Here is an 18,656-nt window from a genome sequence, read left to right on the forward strand (position 1 = left end):
TCCTAGCTGTTGTGAATAGTGCTACTATGAACATTGAGTAAACATGTCTTTTTCAATTATGGTTTTCTCAGGGTATATATCCAGTAGTGGGATTGCTGGGTCATGTCCTAGTTTTTAAGGAATCTCCATACTGTTCTTCATAGTAGCTGTATCAATTTACATTCCCACCAACAGAGCAAGAGGATTCCCCTGTCTCCACCCGCTCTCCAGTTTTATTGTTTTAGATTTTTTGATGATGGTCATTCTGACCAGTGTGAGGTGATACCTCATTGTAGTTTTGATTTGATTTGATTTCTCTAATAATATGTGATGTTGAGCATCTTTTCATATGTTTGTTGGCCATTCTTCATTCTTTGGAGAAATGTCTGTTTAGGTCTTCCACCCACTTTGTATTGGATTGTTTGTTTTTCTGGTATTGAGTTGCAAGAGCTGCTTATATATTTTGGAAGTTAATCCTTTGTCAGTTGTTCCATTTGCAGTTATTTTCTCCCATATTGAGGGCTGTCTTTTCATCTTGCTTATAGTTCCCTTTGCTGTGAAAAAGCTTTGAAGTTTAATTAGGTCCCACTTGTTTATTTTTGTTTCTATTTCCATTGCTCTAGGAGGTGGGTCAAAGAGGATATTGCTGTGTTTTGCCTGTTTTCCTGTAAGAGTGTTATAGTTTCTGGCCTTACATTTAGATCTTTAATCTGTTTTCAGTTTATTTTTGTGTATGGTGTTAGGAACTGTTCTAATTTCACTCTTTTACATGCAGCCGTCCAGTTTTCCCAGCACCATCTATTGAAGAGATTGTCTTTTCTCCATTATGTATTCTTGCGTCCTTTGTCAAAGATAAGCTGCCCATAGGTGCATGCATTTATATCTGGGCTTCCTGTCTTGTTACATTGGTCTGTGTTTCTATTTTTGTGCCAGTACCATACTGTCTTAATTACTGTAGCTTTGGAGTATAGTCCAAAGTCAGTAAGGTTGATTCCGCTAGCTCCATTTTTTCTGAAGATTGTTTTGGTTATTAGGAGTTTTTTGTGTATCCATACAAAAATCCACAGAAATTATTTGTTCTACTTCTGTGAAAAATGCTATTGTTAATTTCATAGGGATTGCACTGAATGTGGATTGCTTTGGGTTCAGTTCAGTTCAGTCCTCAGTCGTGTCCGACTATGTGACCCCATGAATCACAGCACGCCAGGCCTCCCTGTCCATCACCAACTCCCGGAGTCCACCCAAACCCATGTCCATCGAGTCGGTGATGCCATCCAACCATCTCATCCTCTGTTATCCCCTTCTCCTCCTGCCCTCAATCTTTCCCAGCATCAGGGTCTTTTCAAATGAGTCAGCTCTTCGCATCAGGTGGCCAAAGTATTGGAGTACCAGTTTCAACATCAGTCCTTCCAATGAACACCCAGGACTGATCTCCTTTAAGATGGATTGGTTGGATCACCTTGCAGTCCAAGGGACTCTCAAGAGTCTTCTCCAACACCACAGTTCAAAAGCATCAATTCTTCAGTGCTCAGCTTTCTTTATAGTTCAACTCTCACATCCATACATGACTACTGGAAAAACCATAGCCTTGTCTAGATGGACCTTTGTTGACAAAGTAATGTCTCTGCTTTTGAATATGCTGTCTAAGTTGGTCATAACTTTCCTTCCAAGGAGTAAGCGTCTTTTAATTTCATGGCTGCAATCACTATCTGCAGTGGTTTTGGAGCCCAGAAAAATAAAGTCAGCCACTGTTTCCCCATCTATTTCCCATGAAGTGATGGGACCAGATGCCATGATCTTAGTTTTCTGAACCGTGAACTTCCAGATGTTCAAGCTGGCTTTAGAAAAGGCAGAGGTTCAGTTCAGTTCAGTCGCTCAGTCATGTCCAACTCTTTGCGACCCCATGAATCACAGCATGCCAGGCCTCCCTGTCCATCACCAACTCCCAGAGTTCACCCAAACTCATGTCCATAGAGTCGGTGATGCCATCCAGCCATCTCATTCTCTGTCGTCCCCTTCTCCTCCCGCCCCCAACCTTTCCCAACATCAGAGTCTTTTCCAGTGAATCAACTCGTCGCATGAGGTGGCCAAAGTATTGCAGTTTCAGCTTTAGCATCAGTCCCTCCAATGAATACCCAGGATTGATCTCCTCTAGAATGGACTGGTTGGATCTCCTTGTAGTACAAGGGACTCTCAAGAGTCTTCTCCAACACCACAGTTCGAAAGCATCAATTCTTCGGCGATGAGAGGTACCAGAGATCAAATTGCCAACATCTGCTGGATCATTGAAAATGCAAGAGAGTTCCAGGAAAACATTTCTCCTTTATTGACTATGCCAAAGCCTTTGACTGTGTGGATCACAATAAACTGGAAAATTTTGAAGGAGATGGGAATACAGATTTCTCTGCCTCTTGAGAAACCTGTATACAGGTCAGGAAGCAACAGTTAGAACTGGACATGGAGCAACAGACTGGTTCCAAATAGGAAAAGGAGTACATCAAGGTTGTATAAGGTCACCCTGCTTATTTAACTTATATGCAGAGTACATCATGAGAAACACTGGGCTGGATGAAGCATAATCTGGAATCAAGATTTCCCGGAGAAATATCAATAACCTCAGATATGCAGATGGCACCACACATATGGCAGAAAGTGAAGAAGAACTAAAGAGCCTCTTGATGAAAGTGAAAGAGGAGAGTGAAAAAGTTGGCTTAAAACTCAATATTCATAAAACGCTGACCATGACATCTGGTCCCATCACTTTATGGCAAAAAGATGGGGAAACAGTGACAGGTAGGTTTACATGCATGCTAAGTCATTTCAGACATGATTGAAAATGACCCTTTGGACCATAGACCACCACACCGCTCTGTCCTTGGGATTCTCCAGGCAAGAATCCTAAAGCGAATTGCCATGCCTTCCTCTAGGGGATCTTCCTGATGCAAGGATTGAACTTGCTTATCCTACAGCTCCTGCACTGGCAGTAGGTTCTTTAGCATTAGCACAACCTGGGAGGCCCCTTAAGTAGGTTTATTCCTAGGTATTTTATTTTTGTTGTTGCAGTGGTGGATGGGATTGTTTCCTTAATTTCTCTTTTTGATTTTTCATTGTTAGTGTATAGGAATGCAAGGGATTTCTCTGTGGTTAATTTTATATCCTATGAGTTTACTAAATTCATGAATTAGCTCTAGTTATTTTCTGGTGGTGTCCTTAGGGTTTTCTATGTATAGTATCATGTACTCTGAAAAACAGACTTTTACGTCCTTTTTTTCCAATCTGAATTCCTTATTTCTTTTTCTTTCCTGATTTCCATGGTAAGGAGTTTCAAAACTATGTTGAATAATAGTGCAAGAGTGGGCACCCTTGTCTTCTTCCTCATCTTAGAGGAAATACTTTCAGTTTGCTGTGGGTATGTCATATATAGCCTTTTTTATGTTGAGGTATGTTCCTTCTGTACCCATTTTCTGGAGAGTTTTTATTTTAAATTGGTATTGAATTTTGTCAAAAGTTTTTTCTGCATCTATTGAGATTATACTGTTTTTTATCTTTCAGTTTGTTTATAGGTTGTACCACATTGATTGATTTGTGAACGTTGACGAATCCCTGCATCTCTGGGATAAACCCCACTTGATCATGGTGTATGATCCTTTTAATGTGTTGTTGGATTCTAATTTGTAGTATTTTGTTGAGTATTTTTACATCTATGTTCATCGGTGATGTTGGCCTGCAAATTTCTTTTTTTCTTTTTTCTTTTTGTGGTATCTTTGTCTGGCTTTGGTATCAGTGTGATTGTGGCCTCATAGAATGAGTTTGGGGTGTTCCTCCTTCTGCAGTTTTTGAGTTTGAGAAGGATAGGTGTTAATTTTTTGTTAAATATTTGATAGAAATCCCATGTGATGCCATCTGGCCCTGGGCTTTTGATTGTTGGAAGAATTTTGATCACAGTTTCAATTTCAGTGTTTGTGATTGGTCAGCTCGTGATTTCTGTTTTATCCTGGTTCAGTTTTGGAAGATTTTGGATCACAGAGAGTTGGACATGACTGAGCAACTAACACTCTTTACTTTCACTTTTCTAAGAATTTGTCCATTTCTTTGAGATTGTCCATTTTATTGGCAATAGTCCCTCATAGTAGTCTGCTACGATCCTCTGTATTTCTGTGTTGTCTGTGTAACATCTTTTTCATTTCTAATTTTATTGATTTCAGTCTCCTCCCCTTTTTAAATTAATGAATCTGCCTTATGGTTTATCAATTTTGTTTATCTTCTCAAATAACCAGCTTTTAGTTTTATTGATCTTTGCTATTTTTTCCTTCATTTTTTTTTCATTTATTCCTGCTCTGTTCTTTTTTATTTCTTTCCTTCTACTAACTTTTGGGGTTTTTTTTCTTCTTTTTCTAGTTGCTTTAAGTGTATTGTTAGGTTGTCTATTTGATGTTTTTCTCCTTTCTTGAGATAGGCTTGTATTGCTCTAAACTTCCCTCTTCATTTCAGTCCCGTCGCTCAATGGTGTCCAACTCTGTGACCTCTTGGACTGCAGCACATCAGGTTTCCCTGTCCATCACCAACTCCTAGAGTTTACTCAAACTCATGTCCATAGAGTCAGTGATGTCATCCAGCCATCTCACCCTCTGTCATCCCCTTCTCCTCCCACCTTCAATCTTTCCCAGCATCAGGATCTTTTCCAGTGAGTCAGTTCTTCACATCAAGTGGCCAAAGTGTTAGAGTTTCAGCTTCAGCATCAGTCCTTTCAATGAATGTTCAAGACTGATCTCCTTTGGGATGGACTGGTTGGACCTCCTTGCAGTCCAAGGGATTCTCAAGAGTCTTCTCCAACACCACGTTCAAAAACACCAATTCTTCAGCACTCTGCTTTCTTTATAGTCCAACTCTCACATCCATACATGACTACTGGAAAAACCATAGCTTTGACTTGATGGACCTTTGTTGGCAAAGTAATGTCTCTGCTTTTAAATATGCTGTCTAGGTTAGTCATAACTTCGCTTCCAAGGAGCAAGCGTCTTTTAATTTCAAGGCTGCAGTCACCATCTGCAGTGATTTTGGAGTCCCCCAAAATAAAGTCTCTTGCTATTTCCTTTGTTTCCCCATCTATTTGCTATGAAGTAATGGGACGAGATGCCATGATCTTAGTTTTCTGAATGTTGAGTTTTAAGCCAACTCTTTCACTCTCCTTCTTCCGTCTTAGAACTACTGTTTTAAACTTTCCTCTTAGAACTGCTTTTTCTGTATACCATAGGTTTTGGGTCATTGTATTTTTGTTGTCATTTTTTTCTATGTATTTTTTATGTCCTTTTTTATTCCTTGATTATTTAGAAGTGTGTTGTTTTGTCTATATGTGTTTCTGTTTTTTAGAATTTTTTTTCCTGTTACTTGATATCTAATCTGATTGTGTTTTGGTCAGGAAAGATGTGTGATATGATTTCAATTTTCTTAAATTTACTGAGACTTGATTTGTGACCCAACGTGTGATCTATCCTGGAGAATGTTCCAGAATGTGCCCTTGGGGAAAATAAAGTGTATCCTGCTCTTTTTGGGTGGAATGTCCTAAAGATAGCTGTTAGGTCCGTCTGATCTAAAGTGTGATTTAAGGCTTGTGTTTCCTTATTTTCTCTGTAGATGATCTGTCCACTGGTATAATCAGAGTGTAAAAATCCCCTACTATTATCATATTAAATGTTGATTTCTCTGTTTATGGTTGTCAGCATGTCTTATAGGTATTCCTATTTTGGGTACATAGATATTTATAGTTGTTACATCTTCTTCTTGGACTGATTCTTTGATCATTATGTAGTGTCCTTATCTCACGTAAGTTTTTATTTTAAAGTCAATTTTTCTTATATAATTATTTCTACTCCTGCTTTATTTTGATTCCCATTTGCATGGAATATCTTTTTCCATCCCCTGACTCTCAGTCTGTGTGTGTCCTTAGATGTGAAGTAGTTCTCTTACAGGCAGCACACAGACAGATCTTATTTCTGTATCGATTTAGTCAGTCTGTGTCTTATGGTTGGGGCATTTAATCCATTTACATTTAACGTATTTATTGATGTTTATATTCCTGTTGCCATTTTCTTAATTGTTTGGGGTTTGTTTTTGTGGGTTTTCTTCTTCTCATGTGTTTCATGCCTATAGAAATTGCTTTAGTATTCGTTGTTCGGCTGGTTTGGTGGTGCTGAATTCTCTTAGTTTTTGCTTGTCTATAAAGCTTTTGATTTTACCACCAAATCTGATGTGAGATCCTTGCTGGGTAGAGTAGTCTTGGTTGTAGGTTTTTCTCTTGTATCACTTTAACTATATCCTGACACTCCCTTCTGGGCTGCAGAATTTCTACTGAAAAATCAGCTGTTAGCCTTATGTGGTTTCCCTTGTATGTTATTTTTTGCTTTTCCCGTGCTGGTTTTAATATTTTTTCTTTGTGTTTGATTTTTATTAGTTTGATTAATGTATGTCTTGGCATGTTTCTCTTTGGGCTCATCATCTATGGTACATTCTGGGCTTCCTGAACTTGGGTGTCTGTTTCCTTTCCCATGTTAGGGAAGTTTTTGACTATAATCTCCTCAAATATTTTCTTATACCGTTTCTTTTGCTCTTCTTCTCAGACCCTGTAATTTACTGTTGGTACACTTAACATTGTCTCAGAGGTGTCTGAGACTGTCTTCAACTCTTTCCATTATTTTTTCTCTGTTCTGCTCTCTCGCAGTTATTTCTATCATTCTATCTTCCAGCTTACTTATCCATTCGTTTGCGTCAGTTACTGTGCTTTTGGTTTTTCTAGGGTGTTTTTAATTTCATTCCTTGTGTTGCTCGTAGCTGCTTGTTTATTTTTTATTTCTTCTAGGTCTTTGTTACCTGTGTTAAATATTTCTTGCATTTTCTTCATTCTGTTTGTAATTTCTGAAACTTCTTTACTATTCCAAGTTCTTTTTCAGATAGGTTGCCTACTTCCTCTTCATTTACTTGGTCTTGTAGCTTTTTACCTTGCTGCTTCATCTGTAACATATATTTTTTGTCATTTCTTTTTTTTTTTTTGATGGATGGGACTGTGTTCCTGCCTCACTAGTTATTGGGCCTGAGGCTTTCAGCAGTGGAGTGTGCGTGCAGCTGGGTAGAGCCAGACCTTGGTGTTGCAGTGTGGGCCTCTGAGATACCTCACTCTGTTTACTGTTACCTGAGGCCTGATGTTCTCTGTTCCTCTAGCAGTTCTGACTCAGCACTCCCACCACAGGGACTCACTGATCTCTCATACCTGGTTGCCCCCGGGGCTCCTACCATCAGCCTGGGTGTTGGAGGTCCCCCACCAGCTTTTGGTGAGTATCTTCTGCATGGAGAGATACAGACTGTGTCTTGGATGGCATCTTGGCTGTCTCTCATTTATTCTTTATTGAAGTAAGGTTGATTTACAATATTGTGTTAGTTTCGGATATACAGCATAGTGATCCAATTATCTTTTTTTCAGATTTTACTCCATTATAGGTTTTTACAAGACAATGGGTATAATTTCCTGTGCTATACAGTATATCCCTATTGCTAATCTATTTTACTTATGAAAGTTTGTATCTGTTAATTCCATACTCCTAATTTTCCCATCCCTCCCTTTTTCTCTATTTCTGTTATTCTGTTTCTGTTTTATACATATATTCATTTGTATTGTTTTTTAAGATTTGACATATAAGTGATATTGGGATTCCCAGATGGCACAGTGGTAAAGAATCCACCTCCTGGTGCAGGAGACTCAGGACATGTGGATTTGATCCCTGAGTCAAGAAGATCTCCTATACTAGGAAATGGCAGCCCACTCCAGTCTTCTTGCCTAGAAACTTCCGTGGACAGAGGAGCCTGGTGGGATTCAGTCCATGGGGTTGCAAAGTCAGACGTGACTGAGCAGCTGAGCGCGGGCACGTGTAAGTGACGTCATGCGGTCTTCACCTCTCTCTGTTTCCCTTATTTCACTGAGTGTAATAGGCTCTAGGTCCACCCATGTTGCTGCAAATGGCAGCACTTCATTATTTTTGTGGCCAAGTAATATTCCCATGTGATTGTGTGTGGGTGGGGGATATTTTCTTACGTCAGCCATCTGCTCACAGGCACTTCAGTAGTTTTCATGTAATGGCTGTTATAAATAGTGCTACCATGATCTCTGGCGTGCATGTGTCCTTTCTGGATATATGCCCAGGAGTAGGATTGCTGTATCATATGGTAATTCTTTTTTTTTTTTTAGTTTTTTTTTTAAGGAACCTTCATACTGTTCTCCATGAGGGTTTCACCAATTTGCTTTCCCTGCAGTATAGGAGGGTTCCCTTTTCTCCACATCCTCTCCAGCATTTATTATTTGTAGACCATTTGAAGATGGCCATTCTGACCAGTGTGAGGTGAAACCTCATTGTCGTTTTGAGTTGCATTTCTTTCATAATTAATGATGTTGAGCATCTTTTCATGTGCCTGTTGGCCATCAGTATATCTTATTTAAAAAAAATATGTGTTTATGTCTTCTGCTTATTTTTAATTAGATTTTTTATATTGAATTATATGAGTTGTTTGAATAATTTTGGATGCCAATCCCTTTTCACATTATATGCAAATATTTTCTCCCATTCTATAGGTTGTCTTTTTGTTTTATTGGTGATTTCCTTTGTTTTTAAGGCTTTTAAGTTTATTTTTTTTAATTTATTTTATTGGAGGCAAATTACCTTACATTAATATATTGATTGGTTTTCCATACATTGACACGAATCCGCCCTGGGTGTACATGTGTTCCCTTTCTTGAACCCCCCCTCCCACCTCCCTCTTCCCCATATCCTCCCTCCAGGTCATCCTCTTAGATCCTATTTATTTTTGTTTTTATTTCTTTTGCCTTATGAGACTGATCTAAGAAAATACTGCTGCAATTTATTAGGTTGACCAAAAAGTTCATTTGGATTTTCCATAAAATGATATTGTGGTAGTCAGCATGCCAGTGCCATCAGCCAGGAGGCAGTATTCTGTCGATATTTAAGAACATACTTGGGAAGAGTTGAAAGGAGAGCGGGGCTCACGTCCACACTTGTGTTAGAAATGTATGGAGCTGAGTAGAGGAACAGGAAGGGTGGGCAGCCGGGAAAGAGTGTTAGGACATGTGTTCCACGTAGAGAGATGTGGCTTTGTTACTGAACTTCCAGGACCCTTAAGGGACAGTAGCCACTTCTTTTTCCCGAGTTTCCTTTTTCTTTTCTTTAGAGAACGGTCAGGAGATTAACCTTCCTCTCTCTTTTCTTAAGCTGGGGCATAATTGCTCTACAGTGTTGTGCTGGTTTCTGCCGTCCAGCGCACAATCCAGCCATAACGATAGAAACATCCCACATGCACATCCCTCCTCTCGAGCCTGCCTCCTCCCTCCAGCCCCACCCTCTAGGTCACCACAGAGCAGCCAGCTGGGCCCCCTTTTTGAGACTCTCAGTTCCAAACTGACTACAGAGTTGAATATGAGGCTTATTCTTACTGTATTTTTTATTAAGCTTTTTATTTTGTATTGATGTGTAACTGATGAACAATGTTGTGATAGTTTCAGGTGGACAGCAAAGGGACTCAGCCATACATATATCCATTCTCCCCCAAACACCCTTTACTTTAGTTTTTAATGGAGTTCTCATTTCAAGAAAGGTAAAGAAACCAGGTGAGAGTTCTACAGTTAATTTTTCTTCTGAAATCCAAATAATTAAGACAAGTGATCCTCCTGACACTGCTGAGCATGTGAAGAGAAAAATTTACACTGATGCCTATGGAGTTCCATATGCTCGGCTGCAGAACCACCCAGCAATGGTAATATTAGCCCTAGTGATGGCTGTGCTACACATATGTGTCCAATAACTATGTGTTGAATGAATAATAAACAGCCCCAGAAAAAGAGACAGTGGGTGTTTGCCAGGGCCTGCGATCCCAGGTCTAGAAGAACCCCTTGCTCCATCCATCCTGACTCCCTCACAGGTCCCCATAGGCCCAACTCAGCAGGCTCACCAGTCCCCATCTTGCTCGGTTCTGGGTGCCCCATAGCCCAACAGGAGCAGGCTCCCTACTCACTTTGTCCTCCTCTCAAAAACTGGAGACCTTCTAGGTCACGACACTGTGATGAGTACCCACCTCCCTGTGACACTGCCAACTTGAGTTTAAATATTAGGCCACCGACAGTGGAGTCGGGTAGATGCAGTGAACCCAGAAGATGCCTAAATAGACTTCCCTGGTACTGGAGGAGAAAATCCTTACAGTGCATCCCTCAAACTGATGTACACACTAGTCACAGAGGTTCTGCTACACACACAAACATGCATTCTCCCTCTCTCTCTCTTCTCCTCTCCACACTCCCTGCCCACACACAGAATCGTGTTGCTTCACTGTCAGAATAGTTTCCAGAGATGCATCATGCACTGAACTGAGATATTAGCTGAGCTGCTTTGTTGTTATTGTTCTAGTAGAGAGCAGTGCAGGACTCACTATTTCTCAGACATCACAAATATCACCCTTGACATGCACAGGCAGGACACAAACACAGTTAGAAAACTAGGTTTCACATTATTTTAAAAGGAGAATAAGAGTTGCATGCCTTATCCCACGTTTTTCTGAATGTTACATTTCTCCCATCCCAGGCTGCATGAGAAAAATGACAGGGGTACGTGGTGTCTTTTTGAGTAAAGAAGCTCCTGTTTCCCCATGTTTTTATTGCACAGCACCTTCTTTTATTTCCGGTCAGACAAGCATAGGTTTTGATCCCAGAACTTATGCTCTTCTGAGCCCCCTAATATCAGTGCCTGACTTATTCCCCATCTAGGTGATCGTAAAAATCACCAACTTTCCTGCCTCAGCAAAACCTCCACTGCCTGAAATATAGCAAGCTTACCCATTTTGGAGAGTACTGCCATAATTCGGGAAGAGAGCCAAAGTATTGAACTTCTTATCTAATTTCCAATTGGAGTTCTAAGATTTAAATACATATGTACACACATACCCACATAGAAGAAACTGGGAACAGCATTTTAAAAAATGATGAGATGCTGGAGTTAGAACAGGACGTGTGTTCTCCAGGTCAATCTCCTGTTTTATAGATGAGAGAGGAGGCCTATGGAGATGGCCATCAGCAAATGATCCTGTCGTCTTCCATTTTATGACATAATTCACAGCGAATGCTGATTTTAGAAGCAAAACACGTGCAGGAAGAACTCACACAGACTGTGGCTTGGGCTTCCTTCTATCTTGCTAGGTTCATTGATCAGTGTCGCCTTCCTCATATCCCCCCCACGTCAGTGCCACAGAAGGGAAAGGAGGTGGAAAGAAAAGAAAAATGAACAAAGCTAATGGGCTTTCTTCCCAGAAGAATCCTACTTAATCCTAGCTTTATAAAGTTTTGCTTTATTCCATGGCAACGAGGATGTACACATCCCACTGGATGTTTCAGTCGCTTGGATCAGGTGAGGTGTGCGCCAAGTTCAAGCAGGAGGCAAAGTGGAGACGAGCCCCAGAGGTGGATGCCAGCCCCTGTCATGCCCTCTGTGCCTCTGCCTCTGCTGTGAGATCCAGAAGGGCCGCCTGACACTGGCCACCAAGGCAGAGCAACACTGCGCAGACAGCTCGCAGCACTGCTAGGAGGAGCCTCCTCCTGCTCACAAGCAAGAGGAGCTGTGTGAGTGAAGAGGCCCTGTCAGCCCCACTCTGCTAGCTGTGTGAGACAGTAGAAAACTCATAAAGGATACAGTTTCCAAAACCAACTTTGTGTGTTTGGGGGTTATGATAAGAGGAAAGAAAGTTTCGAATATATACCTCCATTTGCTTCTGTCCCTTATGATTGTGTTTTGCCTATTTTTAAAAATTCATAATCTTCAAAAAACAGATGAAAAGTTCTCTCAGAATGTTTTATTTGAAAAGAGAATTGAAACCAGAGAGCCTGAGGGTGTCTGTTAAACCAGGGCTCGGTGGCTGTCTCCTCACAAGCTGCCCAGGCATGTTGGCAGAGTCCTGGCAATTCGGTGGCCTCTTGGGTCTCTTGTTCTCTTTTAGACTGCAACCATCCTTCCCTCCTAAGCACTCGCACCCATGTGCCCATTTGTGCCTCTATGTATACATACGTGTAGTTTACAAGAACTCTAAAGAGATACATTTCTGCTTAAATACTAATATGTTTGCAGTTTACATTTCAAATCAGTATAGAATCACAGAATTCCCTCCAAATTATACTTCAAAGTGAAAGCAAAACCAAATTTATCCTACAAATATAATCATGGCACATTTAGGTCACATGTAACTCTGTATGTTCCAGAAGGTAACTTATCTCTTGAAAGACAGTTGACATGGTTTTCTGGGCAAGGCAAGGCAAAATATTCAGTAACTTAGCAGCATAATCAGAGTAGAGCCAATACTGCAGCACATTTTTCTCTTGGATTGGGTCAGGAAGTATCATGGAGAAAATAGTGTAGAAAAACCTGAAAAACTCCTGTCATCAGTGCTGTCCCTGGTAGGAGTTCCACCAGGGACACACGGGTGCCAGCACCTCCTTGACGATGACTTTGTGGGCAACTCTCATGTTGTTTGTGACCTCCTAGAAGGTGAAGTGGGTATGCTTGATAAAGTTCCAGTGCCAACTAAATTATTGCTTTATAGAACATCAGTCCAGGTGTCACCGCTGTTACTAGCAGAGTAATTTGGGAGTGACTTGTTCAGGGAACTTTGTACAAACTTCAGCACATACTGCTTGCTCAAGTGATATAGAGCTTTATTCACAGTGCTGAATCACTGCGGGAAGAGCACACACACACTGAAGGCAGAGCAAGTGTAAACCGCAGCTCTCCCCACTCACCGGCCGTGTGATCTGGTCAGCTGCGTGTCCTTGGGGAGGACCCTTTCCAAGGGCTCTGGACGGCGTGCGGTGGGAATGTGCCTGGCATTCCCACGAGTCAATATCACGAGTGCTGCTGGTGCTGGATTCTCTTTTCAAGGAAGTAATTTCCTATGCAAAGGCACCAGCTACATAAGGACAACTTCTTACCAGCACATTTGCCCATTAATTGTTTCCTCTAATGGGACCAAGAATGGTGGTTTAGTCTTTGTATGACTGCTGGCTGCACTGCAGTCAAATTGCTCAGATGTGTTTAGATAAATACTGACAATAGGTTTTAACAATGTACTGTTTTGTCTGCTTAGAGAGATCCTTGAAAAATGACAGCACAAGACAGCTGACATCTCCAAGTGAACCTGTTTCCTTTACTTGTGAATCTGCCAGTTTCCAAAATGTCATATGCCTACGACTTTTTTTTTTAAGGTACATGGCTACAGTCAGTTTAATTCACCATCTGGAAAGTTTCCTAACAACTAGACTAAGTTTTCCCATGTTAGCCTCTCACTGCTTGTGCATAAGCACGCAGGCTTTGCTCTGTACCGTCACTTTCACAGCACCTTGTTATTCTTTTCCTCCCTTGGAATAAGGCCAGTATGCCACCTGTCGGTCTTCTTTCTGTCATTTAACCATGTAATTATCCATGACTATTCCAAAAACCGGAGGACTTCTCTCAGTCCAGATAGTTGGTGAAGGGCAGTGCCGTTCATCCTCATCAGCCACCCAGGGCTCCCCGAGCCTGCTTCCTCATCTGTGAAAAGCTGTGACTATAGTGCCTTGCTACTAGATTTTGTGTGTGTGAGAAGACAATCAAATACTCACTGGAAAACTGTAGCACAGCGTGTGGATAAGGCATGTGCCAGAAATGCTTCTGCGGTTGCTGGATGAAGGGGTGTGCAGTGTAGATGCCCTGTGATATGCACACGTCTCACCCTAAACTCCCCGAATGCCTCTTGATTGCAGCTCACACTTTGTGTGTGACCTCGGGGATGTGAAATGTGTGTTATTCCATAATGTTCAAGTGTGAACTCAGTCTTGAATTTACATAACATGATGGGCTCTTAACTGCTGTTATGAGTATTTACATCCACTTTATGCCATTTTTCCCATGAGGAAATCAAGGAGCAGAAAATAAAGTACTTTCTAGAATCATCTGAACCACATTTCTGTTCCTTTGCCACCCTGTTAATTATAGAGACAGCCACACCTACATCAGATTTCGTTTTCCCCATCTCTTAAGATGTTATCAGCGTCATTAAAAAAAAAAAATTCCCCCCCACGGTGGGGAATTCCCAATTGGTCCAGTGGTTAGGACTCATGCAGTCTTACTTTCAAGGGCCCAGGTTCAATTCCTGGTTGGGGAACTAAAACCCCACAAGCATACACATGGTGGCAAAAAAAAAAAAAAAAGGCACATATATTGTCTACTCTGTCAGCTAAGCAATTATAGCGTATTTTTCTTTGAAGACTCTGTTTACTGGGATGGATATCTTCCATAAGAAATAACTTTTAGGCAAATTATAGTTAAAATACTGCCTGTACCTTTTCCCCTTTAAAGCTGAAATAATCATATCTTAGATTGAGTTAAACCAGCTCTCTCTGAGCAAGAGTAAGCTGCACCCTTCACTTGGATGCGGAGGGGGGAGGGCGGAGCCACTGCATGTGAGCAGGGCTGTATTCGTCCTGGGCATGGCCAGTGGTCCCTGCTTGGTCTCTGGTCCACTGCCCAGTCCTCCAGGGGCAGGGGCTCTGCTCCTCCTCCTGCTGGGTTCTGGCTCAGTCTAAGGTGCTCACTATTAACCCCAAGAGAAAACCAACAGGCTGGCTCCCTGCCCTTCCCACTTGCTCTGAGTCATGCTTAAAATGTTTCACAGTATCTGTTTTGACCATGACTCCTATCCAGATCCACAAAAACACTTGGGTAGGACCACATGGTCACTGTGAGATTCCATTTTGAGTCTCCTCCTGGTTGACCAGTTACTTCATAACTTTAATACCTTGCTGCATTTACATCCTGGTCCTCTCAGAACTGAAAGTTACGAGCATGTCATCAAACTTGAGCACCAGTTTATAAAATAGAAACAATGTGTAAATAGTGATGTATTCTTTTACTCAGTGTGAAAGACCACTTATTTTTGAGACTAATACAGATTTTTTTTTAATACCTAATCATTTCAAACATCCTACCTGTTCCCTGAATACATGATGTTCTTACCTAGGATGTTTCAGGGAGAGGGTACTTTCTCTCTGCCACTCTTGTGTTCTTTGTTGTTCTTTAGTCACTCAATTGTGCCTGACTCTTTGTGACCCATGGACTATAGCCCACCAGGCTCCTCTGTCCATGGGATTTCCCAGGTAAGAATACTGGAGTAGGTTGCCATTTCCTTCCTTAATTGGGAATCTTTCCAACCCAGAGATTAAACTCATGCCTTCTGCATCGGCTGGCTTACCAGGTGGCGCTAGTGGTAAGTAACCCACCTGCCAATGCAGGAGACATAAGAGATGTGGGTTAGATCCCTGGGTCAGGAAGATCCCCTGGAGAAGGGCATGGCAACTCCAGTATTCTTGCCTGGAGAATCCCATGGACAGAGGAGCCTGGAAGGCTACAGTCCATAGGGTCGCACAGTCAGACATGGCTAAAGCGACTTAGCATGGTAGCTTTTGCATTGGCAGGTGGATTCTTTACCACTGAGCCACCTGGAAAGCCACCTTGTATTCTTTAGGCTGGTCTAGTAACTAAGTTGACACAAAACAGATTAATAGGAGGGAAAAAACAGTTTAATTCATATGCACAAAGGCCTCATAGAAATGGGACCCCCAAATTGACCAGAGCAGATAGTTGTTATATCATTTTAAGATTAAGAAGCAGTTATTTGTGAAGATTTAACAAACAGAGGGGCTTGTGCTTGGGACAGCAGAATAATTAAGTGGCAGAGTTTGCTTGTATGGCTTTCCCAGCTTTGAATTCTGTGTATCTGGTAGTAAAGATGCCTTCTACCTTCTTGGTACAGGGAGGACACCTTCACATGGGAGATTACTTCCCACTTTCTGGGGGAAAGAAGAGGGTCAGAATGGGGGGTTTATACTTTTTCTTCCATCAGCTATTTGTTAAGTAACTTTTATTCAAGTTAATCAAATATGCCTTTGAGGCATATTTTGGGGTGGCCTGCTCTAGGATGCAGTAGATGTGTAGTATTACTAAAGAATATCTTATATTTAGGGATCCTTATTTTCATGTTATAAACTACTGCAACTACAAAATGAACCATGCATTGAAGTCAAAAGAATTTTGTAATCAATTAGTGAGGGTTTCCCTGGTGGCTCAGTAGTTAAAAAATCCACCTACCAATGCAGGAGATGTGGATCAAATCCATCTCTGGGTCAGGAAGATCCCCTGGAAGAGGGCATGGTAACCCACTGCAGTATTCTTGCCTAGAAAATCCCATGGACAGAGGAGCTTGGTGGGCTATAGTCCATGGGATCACAAAAGAGTGGGACATGACTTAGCGACTAAACAATAACAACAAATCAATTAGTAAGCTGTCAAAATCCAGATTATTTTTGCTAAATAGCTAACCTATCATTATAATTACCAAATAAAGAGCTCTCTAAAGAAGGATATTTCAGCAAAACCTTTCGATCCAGAATTTGAACCATGAGATTGTATTTCAGAAATCTATCTTAGACAAATTTGGTGAAGATTCTAACAGTCATGTTAATGGAAAACCAGTATAAGAACAACCTCAAGAAGTCAAAGCACACTAGTGAAGTCACTTAAAACTCTCACAGAACATTTGTAAGTCGCTGAGTGAGGGCCACTGAATGAGGGTCCAGGTGGCTGTACTGTCCCCCGCTTGTAGAACAGAGTTAGGCGGCCCCGGGCGGTGGGTTTGTGATTAGCACAGTGGAAGACAAAGCTCAAAGGAACCAGTCAACTCCATCAGGTGGAATGCCACCTCTGATGGCCTGGCCTCCCTTGCCCATGAGTGAGGCCTCAGGTTCCTCGGTACATGTGACAGCATTCCTTTCACTCGAGCCCTTCTTCTGGAAGTCATTTAATCAAGCGAGTTATAAACACCATGGCAGAAGTTCTCATCTCAGGGCTTTTATAATAGAAACGGTTTTCAGACTGTGCTCATGGGGGAGTGGACTTAGCAACGACAATAACACAAACAAAAGAGAAACCCAGTGTGCTTTGGAATACATTTGTCAACCTGAATTTTCCCCCAGTTTTGGTCACATCACAGCTGATATATAGCTGTGCCCCACCCAAATTTTGGGAATGCGTCTTCTTGAACTTGCTTACAAGTTGCCTGATCCCTGAAGCGAGGGCTCTCCTGACCGGGATGCCCAGGAGGCAGGCCAGTGGCAGCAGGGAAGTGAGGCAGGCGCTCGGGCCCATCACAAGTGTGCAGTAGCTGCCGACGGCTGGCAAGCACCGAGCTGCACGATGTACTCTGGTACTGGAACCCTGTTTTGTTTTGTTTTCCAGTTGGTTTGTAAATAGGATTGCACAAAAATCCGTGCAAATCAACTCTCTGATCAAAATTTGCTGAGCTAAGAAGAACATTGAGTCAGAGGGGCTGATTTCAGTGGTGTGTGTGTCAGTGTAGCTCTACAGCACAGTGCTTTACAAAGACAGGCGGCCTCACTGCACGGTCATTTTGATAAACTGGAAATATCAAGTCTGTTTACCACAATTGTCCTTGTCTACTTGTCCAGCCTGGCAGTTATCCATTACTACTTAGAAATGAATGGGGCATTTGATATTAGAAAATCTCATTTAAGGTACTGCTGCTGTTTGTTATGATATTCTGTTAGTGATGTTTCATCAACTTGAAATTTATTAAACCCTTTACTGATTGAAACTTTCAGTATATTGTATGGCCTGGACTTAGGAATACAGTTAATGTCAAGAGAATAATTCTTTTTTATTTCTATTATTTGGTTCACCTATTTTCATACACTCCAGCCAAAACAACCATGCACACACACACACACGCACACGCACACATACATTCACCTATATCTTCTGTATAACCCAGTTTTTCAGGGCTCATCTCAGTGATCCCTGCTTCTTCCAACAGTCTCCCTTGCAAGGAAATAGTTTCTACTCCTTTTTACTTCATTTGTAAGGGATACAGCTCACTCTTCAGGAAAAGTTACTTGGGCATGTATTGTCCCTCCCCTACTAGAATATCACCCCTTCACTTACTCTAGATCTTTGTAATGCCAGCCACCCCATCACTGGAATTGCCATGTAAATGGTCAATGAACATATGGTGAATAAAACAGAGAATGAGAGAAGTTGACCAGCAACCAAAGATCTGAACTTTCTCCGCTTTGATGTTTGAAAACTGAGTTCACTACCATCATAGGACCTATAAAGGCAGAATGAAAATTGTACAGAAATCCATATTAGTACCAATATGTCAGCACAATTGTTGGACCAATACCCATGCAGTAATAGAGGAGTTGATACGTCATTCAGTATCTTAGTAAGATCAATTGTAATTACTTAGATTCAAAGATTCCAAAGAAGATGTTTGTATCAAATCTTCCTTCTTTGTACACCTAGGTGGAAACAGACAATATTCTGTGCTAGATGTGGTATTTTTAATAACACATCAATGTGCCTAGCATAGAATTTGGGGGAATTTCAGTGTAAAAGATCATATTAAGATTGTGAAATTATTTTCCTGTGTGGTTAAAATAGTAAATAAATATTTTGTGCAACATAAGCTGTTATACAGTTTAATTGCTTAATTTTCTAATCTCAGTCTTGCTGTTTACTTAGAAGAGAAAT

General features: G+C 41.2%; 1 protein-coding gene across 2 annotated transcripts in view; it reads left to right on the plus strand.

Annotated features, from left to right (window-relative positions):
• EGFR (epidermal growth factor receptor) overlaps window positions 1-18,656 on the plus strand; it is a 217,702-nt gene that overhangs the window by 47,333 nt on the left and 151,713 nt on the right. Inside the window, exon 1 of one of the 2 annotated variants that reach the window (XM_055414810.2) lies at window positions 7,876-7,898. The exons of the other annotated variant lie outside the window; for it this stretch is intronic. The gene's annotated coding sequence lies outside the window, so the exon portion shown is untranslated. Of the gene's footprint in view, window positions 1-7,875; window positions 7,899-18,656 lie in introns of those variants that run through there. 2 annotated transcript variants of the gene reach the window in all.

The sequence above is a fragment of the Moschus berezovskii genome, chromosome 24 (assembly GCF_049115385.1).
Source record: "Moschus berezovskii isolate FMDL1 chromosome 24, NW_MosBer_1.0, whole genome shotgun sequence".
Taxonomy (NCBI): domain Eukaryota; kingdom Metazoa; phylum Chordata; class Mammalia; order Artiodactyla; family Moschidae; genus Moschus; species Moschus berezovskii.